Source organism: Rhopalosiphum maidis, chromosome 2 (assembly GCF_003676215.2).
Source record: "Rhopalosiphum maidis isolate BTI-1 chromosome 2, ASM367621v3, whole genome shotgun sequence".
Classification (NCBI taxonomy): Eukaryota; Metazoa; Arthropoda; class Insecta; order Hemiptera; family Aphididae; genus Rhopalosiphum; species Rhopalosiphum maidis.
Window position 1 is genome coordinate 16,184,672 of NC_040878.1, and position 14,202 is coordinate 16,198,873.

Here is a 14,202-nt window from a genome sequence, read left to right on the forward strand (position 1 = left end):
TGTTCCTATACATATATGTATAGATGGTCTCTAAATTTGGATTAAGTTTACATATCTACATATTTGTAATATTAAATGTATTTTATACGTATTGCACATATATTCTATGAATTAGTACATTCCTATAGTAGGCAAATTATAATGTCATATATTTGTATACATATTACTTTTGTATAATACGAAATGTTCCCAACGAATAAAAATTTACCTATGACTTAGCTACACTGTCGTATATTTGTATACAATACGGCAGCGCGGATTAAGTGTCATTTGTTTGGCGAGAGGGGTTGTGAGGACATGGCGCGAATTTGATAGCGCGGGGCGGCCGCCAGCTCGCCGGGCAACAGGTGTCGACGGCGCACGAGGTTTCGTTAAATTCGTGTACTGGTCGTGTATAGTATTCCGTTCGAATATATTATTGTACATAACTGTGGTGGTCATAAAATCATGTCGTACCACTCCGTAGTTATGACAATCGTATGGTAAAACTGTCTTTGTCGCGGTTCGTTACATCAGGTTTCATATTCGTCGTGCGCACACACAACCGTCATTAGGCGGAGAAAAGAACGAAAAAAAAAAAACCATGTCAGTAACGAAATCCCCGAGCCTGTCGCGCGCGCGTTACGCTCGCGTCGCAAATTACGGCGGCGGTGACTTTATTGACTTCGTGTTCGGCCGGTCGGCGGCGCGGCGCGGAAACGTCGTCGTAAGTCTCTGCCGGCGGTGGCGGGTAGGACAAGCGCAATGCGCGCGCGGACGATATACGAGCATCGCGCGCACCACGTACGTGTGTGCGCGGGCTCGTGTGTATGCGTGTGTTTGCGCGCGCGGTGGACGAGGTTTGACGTGGCGGTGCGCGCGGCGTGCGTGTGTGTCGTCGTCGCCGCCGCCGCCGTCATCGTCGTCGTTTCTCTGTCCGACGCACGGCCGGCTCGTATGCCGCTTACTCCGTCGGCGCCGGCGTCCGTCCGTCCCCGCTCGCCCGCTCCCGCCGCCATTCATACCGCGCGCTACCATCGCCACCGCCGCCGCACGGTTATATTCTTTATGCGACTGCCTGCCGGCGGCGGCCGTGGCAGCGGTGGTGGTCGGCGGCGGGGCGGTGGGGTCCCGTAGCGGGCGGGCGGTAGCACAGGGGGCCGGGCTCTCTATCAGTTCCGAGACCGTAAACCATTCTCCCGCCCAACACTTCGATTCACGTCCCATTATTGTAAGGACAAACTTTTTGGAGCCCATAACACACACAGCACACTTTATAGCTTTTATATCGTCGTGTTCCATTTCCACGCCGCTCCTGTACATTGTATTTTTATTTCGTTTGTTTTGGTTCTCTCTAATATTATATATTATTATATTATATTATACGTCGTCATTATTATTTGTTTATTTTTTATTCATACACCGGTATCTATATTTTAATTTATTTTCTGTTTGTAACGTATTTGATTTTTCACCGTTATCGCTGACCCGCCAAAATATTTACAACACGCCGATCCAAACGCGCGGAAAATCGTATTTTTAATCGTGACGAAAAAATGCATGCTAAACACCGATCGTTTTATAATTTAACCGCCACAGTTTTTCGTTGTACGGTATTCGATTTTTGTTGAAGCGATTTTTTTTTTTAACCATCACTCTAATTAATTAAATCACCGCGGTTTTTGTTTTGTTTGTTTGGTTTTTATTTCATTTTATTTTTATCAAAACACACATTATTTTAAACACAGTTCATTGAAGTCTACTCGTCATTCAAACGATTTCTCAGGACCAACATAATCGGTGAGTGATATATCATTTTGAATCATAAATCATAATACATAACCTTACTATAATAACTATATATATATATATATATAGGTATCTACAAATGTTCTTATTATTCGTTATGTTTATTTATGTCGATATAGTTCAGTAGGAGGATATATTAATTTTTACTCAAACTTATAATATACATGAAAAAACTATCTGTTGTGTAGGTATTCGTAGCTATTTGCAATTACATATACACATTATGCTAATATCACACACTATGTATCTATAATATTTCACTATAAATCGATATATTTTAAAAAACAAGTAAGGTCGTAATACACGCCGTAATAATAAATTATATTTTACTTGAATTCTTATAAATCAGTATTTGTTCAGTGTTTTAAAATAAAATAATAGTTAACTATGATACTTTATACCATAAATATTAAATATATATCTAAATATAATGATAATTTGGTATGATTTCTTGTGTCATTATCGAATACATCAAATTTAATATTTTTGTTTCAATGCTTTAATATAAGTATATAAATGATAATTAGTACGTTAGTAGGTATTCCGGCTTAAGGCCATAAATATAATAACTATAATGCATTCATCTATGATTCGTTATTTAATTTTAATGTAGGTATTTCTTATAAACAACTTTTAGGAAATATATATGTCCCAAATATAAAACAATTTAATTTAATTAGATCATTATACTTATTTCAATAATTTATTTCTAAGTTCGTTAAATAATTTTTAATTTAAATATATATATTATTAAGTATATTCACCACAATTTAGCGTTGGTGATACATAACAAATTATGCATATGTTGTATTTTGTACTTATATACATATACTTAATTATTTTTAAATTGTTTAATTGATAGAGTAAAGTTTGTTGTTTGAATTTGACTATACCAGAATACAAAGAAATGTATATAACATAATTTATGTTGGCTTGGTAAAATTCTTTTAAAACCCTTAAAATATTTCAAATTATATATTAATACATAGAAGTCTTGTTGCTATTTTATGCATATTATTAGAATTTATTTTTATCTAACAATAATGTAAATTATATCTAATATTGTTTAATCAAGTATAAGTAATTCAGTAGGTATATTATAAATTTATTCCAATATACTTAGGTAACTAATATTATTAAATATTACAATAAATACATACAATGCATTTGTTATAAAAATTACATATAAATCTGTACTTTATAACAGGTGCACAAATAAATACCGCATAGTATTATATCAACTTGAACTCACTATACATTTCAGGATGATAAACTAATATTATTTTTCAGAACCGTTTAATTAAAAATTATAACATTTCATTTTACTGTATACTTTTTGGTGAAAGGGTAAGGGGTATAGGAGAAAATAAATATAATGTACCTATAGGTATATAAAAATAATATGTAACAGTGAACGTATATATATAAAAAATCATGTCTTCGCGACACAGTACAGTGCGGCGATATAGTGGCGATATCTGATGTTATTTTACACGAGAGACCATTATATTAACGATTTCAATCACGCGCACAGGTTAATTACCGTACGGATCATAAACAACGGTGGTGGCGACGACGGCGGCAGCCCGAGAGCACACTTATAAACTATCTACTGTGAAGGTATTACAGCAGCAGCAGTAGCCGCACGCCGAATATTTACGACCGTTTTTTTTTTTTTTTTTTTTTTTAATGGCTCAATTTAACAACAATCGTGTATATTATACATTATATGTATATGTTTATATTTATTATGGGATATAATGTCCGTTATTATATGATTAACCGGACTAAACGTCGGGAACCGGATATATATAAAATTAAAATTGATATGTGACATATCGCGGGCTATTCATGATTGTGTACGGAAATCGTAAATATCTTAAAGATCGAGAGTACCTAAGGAAACACAGAAAGCACATCGGTAGTCATAGTAAAGAGTTTTTCGAAGAAAAAACCACATCATAAACATGCCTAATTTATGTACAAGGGGAGTGTATGTGATTTTATCACATACACACGCACGTGTGAACACACACATTCACATACTATACATACACGCGTGCAAACCGGCGGCGGCGGCGACGGCGGCACGCTCCTCGGCACTTTAGGTCGTTGTGCACAGACTGTTTTACGACCTGGTTTCGACCATATTTTTGCCTCGGCCACGGCGCTCCGACCAATTACCGTCAATAAAAACCCGTGTTTACACGTCGTTAACTTAATAATTTTTTCTCTTTCTCTCTCACTCTCTCTCTCTTTCTATATCTTTCGTTTCTCTTCACTTTTATACGTATGAGATACGGTAAGATGTAAATCTGTTTATAAAAAAAGCGTCGTTTTATTATTTAAATGATCAAATTGAATACTCTTTATATACTATTCATAAATGATGTACATATAGCTACCGTCAAGCGACAGGCTTGTAGAAAATCTATTGCATCTGTTGACAGAATATAAGTATACGATAATGCTTGTTTAATGATAATTTTTATCAGAAAAATCCTACTAAATATTTTTCAACTTGTCTGATTGTTTATAAGTTGGTTGTATAGGTGTTATGAGTAAAAATTAAATTTATAAACTGTAAGTAGGTAGATGTCATAAATTAAATTACTATTTCTTTTAGAATTATATTATTATTTATTTTTTATTCTATTAAATATTATATCAAAATACAAGTTGAATTAAAAAAAATAATATAATTGATTGTATATGTTGATTTGTTATAATTATTATAGCTTATTTATATTTGCTGCTTTTAATTTTAAAGGTTGAATTAATTTCTAGGTAAAAATTAATATATATAATAATTTAAAAAGTCAACTGTTAGTATATTAATTAAAGATAGGTAGATAAAGTTTAAATTATATTTGTTGAATTATTATTACATAAAATTATTTGTAAAAGTGATAAATTATTTACACTTTATTGTTAATTGATTTTGTTATAGTTTAGCATATACAACATATAGTTGTAGCATAATATATATATATATATATATATATATATATATATGTACATCACAAACAATTTAATTATATCAATAAAATATAAAATATAAATATTATAAAAGATCAAATTCTAAAAAAATGAGAATGAATATTATGTAAACTACAATATAATGCATTTTTTTTTTAGTGTACAATATTGAGTTTCACAATTTTAATTCTATATTAATTATTCAGTAAATAATATAGATATCTACCTATAAGATAAACTTTATTATTTATTTACCTGTAAGTCCAGCAATATTGTTCACCATTTAAACATTATTTTTAACTCATTCGTGAAAAAACAGAGTTCAATAATACCACATATACGGTATAAATAAGTAATTAACTACTAATTAGTTTATACTTGTATTATTAGTTATTTCTTATTATTTTTTTTCTTTGATAACATTGTACCTATAAATGGGTGTGCCTATATGGCTAAAGAAAATATATTATGTTCGCACATGATCTGTAGGAATATAATATAGATACATATAATGTTTAATACTTTATAGATGCAAATAATATTTATGTACATACACAAACATTTAAGGGGGGTCGCTCAACCAGTGATGCACCTTGTGATGTAGGACTTGGTGGCAGTGGCGGGGACTGTACCGGTTGACATTCGTGTTGGGCAAGGAACGTGACCGAGAGTGTATAATACTTGCTTCGACAATGGAATACGAAAAAAAAGTATCAACACGCTAGTTGATGTTGTGGTTAGCAGTGGAACGTATAGTAATATTTATGTGAATTTAATCAAAATTCTCGGTAAATGTTCGGCCAAAAGAAAAAATGTGTATAACGATTTATCATTATAGTACCTATTGTTGTGCCTATATAGTTATAGTCTGAAAATGGGATATTATATTTTGCATACTTATCACTGAAGATAAAATTTTAAACGTATCTAAGACACATTTCTTACCTGGGTACTTACTTTTACTTCTGAAATTATATAATTAAAGAAACATTATTATGTATTATATATGCACAGATTATTTATTAATCTTATTTTAGTTTACAAAATTAAATTAAATCTTAACACATAAAGTCGTAAAGATAAAAATAAATACCTATCATAAATTTGTTTTTATATATTTATTTATACATGCGTTTTAGTGTTAGATATTATACCCGTTTTTTATTTCTTGAAATCGTCCTATGTAAACATTACAATTGCTATGATGCCGATATTTTACTGATTCAACATAACGTGTTGACCAACAATCAATTGATTAATCAGTGTGATTACCGGGTTTATCTAATAAACTAAATTAAGTTTTAGGTGTAATTTCATAAAAATTGTATTACAATAATTATATGTCCCACTATATAATCATAATCCATAGCAACATCTCTACCAACCACCAAATTCGAATATATTTTGAATAATATTAAAATTGTTGCATTAAGCCACAGACGTATTGAAGAGGTTTGCCAACATTTTAGACACGGCTTTAATACCCAAAGCTTAATACAAACTTATTTTATAGCCAAAACTTAGTGAATTTTTCATCGCTGTTAGAAATTCAACTCTAGTGCCGGCAACTATTGTCAAGCTCCGTGCCAATAAATCTCGCTTATACAGTTATACATTTCCGGCGATTACTTAACTCGAATGTCATGACAATTATTATTTAAAGATAATAATATAGGTATACTATAGTCTATAATATTATAATACTATTACATACCTACTTAACTACAAAAAGATTGGTTCATAATCTATATTATTATCATATTAAGATCATATTCTACTTGATATATTTTAAATAACCATATTTTTCATACTACACGCAGTATAATAAGGATAAATGTAATAATATTATAAAATCGATAAATTCAATTGATATATTACACTCTTAGTTATTATATGATATAGTTTTTTTTAATAACAAATAAAAAATATTTATTTTATAAGTATCACTATACAGTTTTAATGAGTACAATAAAGAAAATAAAGTGTGTCCACCTTCATAGTTCTATAATTAACTATTGCTAATAATTAAATAAAATTATAAACTAGCGATTTTCACAAGCACATACTTATAATAAAAATCTGAATACTTGTGGTAAATATTTACCATCTTAATAAATAATGCCAGTTCTTTAGCTGTTTATCAACGTGGCAGTGCTCGAAAACTAACAAACTAACAAATACGGATTTAATTAACAGCTATATAGCTATTAGCTATATATTTTCAAGTATAATTTTCCCCTGAAATTGACCTATGCCATTCATTGTATGTGTATTCTAAATGATTATCTTGATTACCTTCGTACTTTATAGTCTGAATATGAAATTATGAATTATCATATATTTGTTGGAATTTGTACAACTTAGAGATGTAGGTAATCGTGTGCACATTAAGTTATTGCATCCATCGTATATTGTTTTATGGTAAAATAAAATATAATTAAGAAGTGGGTTTTCGTTAATACCTTTCATGTTTTGTTATTTTATAAGACCATAATATAATGGACATTTAATGTATACGAGTTTTTATACGTAAGTTTTTCTATAATAGTTTCGTATCATATATAGTCTAACAAAGAATCGTTTTAATATTATTTTCTTTCGCACTACTATGATGTCCTTAACGTGTCTGCAGATAACCGGTACGATGATAGTCCACTCCCCCGATATGGATTGATAACTCTTTTTACACACACGCCGATCGGCCTTGTCGATCAATTAATAATGACACGCGGCGTCTATACGCGCCAGGATCAATCGATGAAATTGATATAACTAACTGTGGGAAAAATATATTGCGATTTGCGATGATAGTTGTGTATAATACTAAGCATATTGGTATTTTTTTACAACTCAAACAGCTTTTTATTATATACCAATTATTCATAATATTGTACCTATACTTAAAAATATTTCATATGTACGTATATAATATTATAATATTAAAAAAAAAAAAACTATTAGTAAAATAATATTAATATTATATACTTCTTATAACAATACATCATTTTTTCGTATTTTTAATATTTTTAAAAAGGTATATATTGTTAACACTTACAGTTTATTTTCGATTACATATGTTCAATAGCAGTGGTAGTGTAGGGTCAACCATTGGGTTATATTTTTAAAAGTGGACAATTTTGGTCACGTGGGCCTCTAAAAGGGACATTATCGATTTCGCATTAGGACAAGTGTAACATAAATGAAAAAAAAATCTCATAACAGAGTGTATAGCACGTATTCGGGGTGTACATTACGTCCTGGGGTGTGTGAGTTGGCACGGGAAGGGGTTTAAAGGGGGATTGTTTTTGGGCGGAAAGCAATAAGCTCTCTAAGTCGGGTCTAAATGGGATTTTAATCGCTCGCTGCATAGCAGATACGACAAATGGCACAAACACAAAACGTTTTTTATTGGACATTTTTCTTTTCCGTGTAAAAACCTACTGTAATGCGAATTTAATGCGTCAATATTAACAAATCTCTGACATTCATGATGACGACTCGTATCTGAACTTCATTGTTCATTAAACACTGAAACATCAGGTTTTTCATTTTCCATTGTCTTTGTACAGATTTATTTACTTTGTTTATGGATGAATATCAAATGTGTCGTATGGATTGTGCCCATTTGAAAAGTTAATGCGTTCAATCGTTAACTTTATTTTGTTTTTCCCTTACAATCATTATAAACTTATTTGGTACAGCCATTTTCTTTCTCGTTTTTCTCCTCATCTGCTATTTCAGTTTCAAATCGTTTCTCGATCACAATACCACTATATGCTATCAAAGACATCAATTTCCACTTGAGCGTCAAAATATTTCAACTGTAATACTAAGATGCACTTTAATTTATAATATTAGCATAATATATTATATAAGGTTATTAATGATTGTAATAACTTTAATAAAATACGTTATTTCTTATATAATTTCTAATGTCATAAATAATTTAAAAATAAACATATTTTTTATATACCTACTGGTTATTACATGTATTAAAATAAAACAAAAATCTGAACTCAAAATACTTTTTAACACATTATAACAGAAGTTAGAATGTTTAGGAATATAAAAATATATCAATACTCTTGTATTTAAGTAAATTGTGACAAAAATATTTTATAATTTGTATAGCCCTAAAAGTATTTAAAATATATTTGTATAAGGCGCAATAAAATATAATCACTACCTATAAATTATAAATCTGTACTTTGTGGACGTAAATTATAAATCGAAATATATTGTACATTGTTTAAACATATCGATTATTGGACAAACTAATTAATGTATGAATCATTTTCATATTTTATTGTAACATAATAAATACTACTTTATATAAATATCTATAATCAATATGATATCGTTTTATTAACGTTAAATTTAAATAACATACTATAACAATTCACCTTTATCAAAAAAATAAACGTTTCTTGATATTATCCTAGCGTTTTTTTCAATTATATAAATATATAAATATTTATGATTTTTTTCAAAACTTACATACTATGTATAAGTAGTATAATATTTATGTTTTAGACAAAAGTTTTATTTTTTTTTATAGCAAGCTAAAAAATGTTTTCTGGACATTTATAAAATATAATCTTTGGATGTTGTTCTGATTTACTTTAGTTTTTTGGTGGATAATAATAATCATTGTCTTGTTAGTATACTGTAGTGAAGATCAGAAATAGTCGGTTTCTCTGACGCAACTCTGTCAGGACTGGTCGCGGAACTAAAAATTGATTGTCCTGTCCATCAAACAAGTCCAACAGGACAATTTCTGTATAGGTACTCTGTCAATTTCTCGTCATAATATTAATATACTCATTGTTGTAGAGCATAAATTTATTATACCCAGTAGTCAATAATTGTCTGATAATGACTTAGGCTATTCAATATTATTATATTATTATTCATACATTTGTAGAGTATTACGTATGCTAAGAAATAAGTAAATTAAATTCATATGCATTTAGAATAATTGATGTTATAAATTTCATAAAATAATTCTATATCATCGATAAATATTAGGAAATTGCATAATATATTAATGTTATAATATTATAAACATAATTACAACATTATTTTACATATAATATGTATGTAATAAGTACTTATATTATATTCCAAAAATGTTCTAATTGATTGTTTTTTTACATACTTAACTAATTACATTTTAACTCTCTATAAACTTACTATAATCAATAACTCATTTTCTTATATAATTTATATATAACTGAAATGTCTAAATGAATTGTCACCAAATTAATGGTGTAATGATAATTCTCGTAAATTTCTTATTTTTCGCATGCTGATTGTGCGTTTTGATAAAATTCTTAAATCACTCGAAGCAGAATGACCATTCATTCCAAACAAACACTCGGTAGTCTAATAAAAACCCTATCTCTGGACATCGCTTTACGATGTTATATACTCCATATTAAGCCACGCCTACGCTTCAGTGACATACTGGGTCACTCCACGTTCGTTATACATTACATTATAAAGAAAAACTGATTCTGTATCACGTTCTCCGGAATAGAAAGCTTTCAGAAGACCAGCAGGGGATTTACATGTTCAAACATCTCAAAATAAGTAATATATAACGCGCATGTGCCGTAGGTACTTTGCTATGTGGATAACAAAAACCAATTTTATGCTACCCAAAAACTTTATTTATTTATATTTTTAATTTTGCAACTTATAACTAAACAGTATCTGGGTTTTTATTGTGCTAGGCGAATATAGTAACGCATTATGTCAATATTTTTACACTTTGAAGGTACTCCGTGTTTAATATTTCCAAATCGAAGTAATATTAAGAATTATTATTATTGATTTTAAAGTCATTAAATTTGTCAATTTATTTGAAATATAATAAATATTAACTGATATTATGAATGAATGAGGACAGATGTTATAAATTTACTTTATAGATTTCGTGACTTGAGTTTACATTAAATTAAAACGTCTTTATAAAACATTTTCTATTATTAATTGTTAAATTTGTTTTTATTATTATTATTTAATTAACAAACTATAATAATTATCGATTTACAAAATATGTGAAATACTTTAAAAAAAAGATTTTAAAATCGCTATCTAGTCTACAGAATCGATAAACATGAAGATATTAATATGAATTGATTTAATAATAATTAGATACTTAATTTAGATGAAACCAGAATCGTTTTATAAATATAATTATTCTGATATGTACATGGATATATTTTTCTTTGAGTTAGGATATCAGTTAATTATAATATTAAGTCAAAATGTTTCTAATAAATACTGTAATTTGATTTAGAAATATATCGTACTAAAATATTAATTTTGTTTGAAATCATTTTTTAAGTATATACGATGTATCTTACTATGTTTTTGGGAATTTCTAACTAAAGTATCGTTTATCGTGTATTATAGGCGTATAGCGTTGAATTCGAATGAGAGCATAGGGAACAGAGAAGAGTAGGTATACCAAACCAGATTGTCGATTTAACGAATTATTTTAATGTATTACGCCGAAGACGTTGTCGCCACCACGGTCGCAAGGCTACACATTTGATGGAATGTTGTTCCCTCGTGCTGTTTTTCTTACCAGTTTTTTTTCTCCTACCTAAACCTGCGCGTCATATTATACTTCATTTTCACTTAAGTCTGTTTTATCTGACTACTTGGATTTTCATTATTTTTAATTTACACGTAGCCTACCTATTTTATTTAATATTAATTAATAAATTATATTATTTAAACTGTAACTTTTTAATCTCGTTTCAATTTTTTAAGTTTTTAAATTTTTTCATAAATATACTTAAGATTTAATTTAATAAAAAATAAATTTTAATGTTATGAACAATGTTTATCATTTCAGTTAACAATAACATTTAAGTTTTTACCTTCTATAAGTTCTAGGAGTATTTATTCATATATTTATAAGTTATTATACCTATTATACTGAAAATAACTTATAATTTACTTTTAAACTATATTATTAATCATTTTTTTTTATTATTAAAAGAATATATTTACAGTATATTTCTACAATAATAACTAATAAGTAAGTATGATAACAAAATTAGTGAAAATAATATTTGAATATTTGAATAGGAAGACCCTCAGAAGTTCCACCTGATAAGAAAAATTACGCTAGGTTAGTTACTTTTTTTTTAATCATTAAACATAGGTTAGGTTAGATACTAGTTACTATTATGTAATTTCATACACGTGTAATAACTAGGGACCACTAGTTACTAAGCATGATCAACTTGATAATAAATTATCTAATTATCTTAAAAACACAATATGATGCATTATAAAATAAGTATACCTCAGTTCACACTGCGTTCACACTGCATAATTTATATAAAAAATATATATTTTACCATCTAATATACAAGGTGACCACTAAGATCTTACATTTTACTTACACAAGAAAATGAAAAAAAAAATAGATATAAATTAGTATTTAATATCGATTTTCAAATTAATAATTAAAGTACTTGTTGACTTGATAAACATTAAATTTAATATAAGTATAAGGCACATATTAAAAATTAACCAATCATTAGCGGTTACAAATACATATATCTACGTATAAATTATATAAATAATTTACATTATCAACTATGCAAGTTCATTTGTTTTTGTTTTTATCAAACTACATTTAAAAATCAATAACTTTATTCATCTATGTTTAAATTGTTTATTCTTGTACTATTATATATTTTATTACAAATATCTGATATCACAAATAACTCGTAATATTAAGACTAGACTACTTAAAAACACATTCAAATAACATTTATATTCAATAAAAATAAATCAGTTAGGTACAATGTTTAGATATTATTTTGTAATAGGTGCATTATATTCAGTATTAATTATGGAATAATAATAATTAATTAATTTCATTATCGAAATTATGCGTGAATGTAAAGGTCGAAAATCTTCATATTCCATGTTTATGTTTTTCCATTCAGCAAAGATTAAATAATTTATGATGAATGATCATTATTTTACGTTAATAAATCAATTTTATTTCAGTATTAATTATTAAATATAATAATAATTAATTAGTTTGATTATTTAAATTGTTTGAATGGAAAGGCTAAAATGTCTTTATATCTTTATTCTTTACATACAATTTTAATAATGTTTGTTCTATATTATTTATAATGACTATAGAAAGTATAAATAAGTATATTAACTGATTTCTGAGAAACTCAAAAGCATAAGACTCCTAAAAGTATCTGATAAAAAAAAGATTGCATTAGAAACAATATTTTATTGGTTTCGTTTTTACACTAAATAGAGGAACATGTATTTTTATTTTTGTAAAAAACATTAGCACCGAAAAACGTTACGAGCATACTCGTATAGGTACGTCAAATAAAATAATATAGATGAGTATAGTTTTTTACTACATAAAATTTAAAGTAATTTCTAAATAATAAATAAAGTAAGATTTGATAATTTAATAGTCAATTATTGATTGTTTGTTGATTTACCTTACTATATAATAAATGTCAAAACATTTTTCAATCATGAAATAAATTTTATGACTAAATGTGTTGTATTCTGGAATTATAAAACGTCTTATTTAATAAATTATATTCATTCAACAATTGGAATCAGAATTTGAAGTTCTACCGGTTGACAGATGTTACCTTGTTAAGAACTACAGAAAATAGGTTCTGTGGATTGTAATATGTATGCACCTATTATTACATATTCTAACCACTATTGTAATATATATTCATAAGTTTTTTCATATATTTAATTCTATGGTATTATCAGTCGTTATGTTGCTTGTTTTCGATAAGTTTGTAGCGTGACCGTGATTATAGTTGGACGAAATGAAAAGATGGACACAATTTTTCAGTTTTAATACTACCTATGTTATACAGAAAATTTGTCTAATTAATAAGAATTATATTTTTCAGATGAGATTATAAGTATTGGTACATATACGTATATATATTTATTTGTGGAGTCCAATGTTCAATAATTAATAAATAACTACTGAATTACGTATTTCATTAATAAATCGTGAAACCTTATTATCATGTACAATGTACATGGTGGTGTAGAAAGTAAATTATTCGTCATAGTCTTTGTCCTTTAACAGGTATGGAATCATAATATATTAAATTCGTATTAAAAATGATGAACGTTGTCGGCTCGGCACTTTGATTTCCTTTCAATTGAAAACTGTAGCTAGGTATATTTCAATAAAATGTATAATAAATTAATTTATAGTTAAAAACCTGACCAAAAATTAACATTTAAATTATTTTAACTGGTGTGTCGAAAAAACTTTAACTTTTTTTTATATGATTTACTGATAAGCTGCTTCTTAAATATAAGTACCATATGCATCTAATATGCAAACAAAGCGAAATGATGCCTACTGATAGAATAGGAGCATATGTTTTCAAT

The 14,202-nt window shown here is 28.1% G+C and overlaps 1 protein-coding gene across 1 annotated transcript in view; it reads left to right on the plus strand.

The window, feature by feature from the left end:
- Positions 1 to 1,201: 1,201 nt before the first annotated feature.
- The window catches only part of LOC113554418 (homeotic protein antennapedia-like), a 153,705-nt gene continuing 140,704 nt past the window's right edge, over positions 1,202 to 14,202 (plus strand). Inside the window, exon 1 of the mRNA XM_026958253.1 lies at positions 1,202 to 1,779. The gene's annotated coding sequence lies outside the window, so the exon portion shown is untranslated. The remainder of the gene's footprint in view (positions 1,780 to 14,202) is intronic.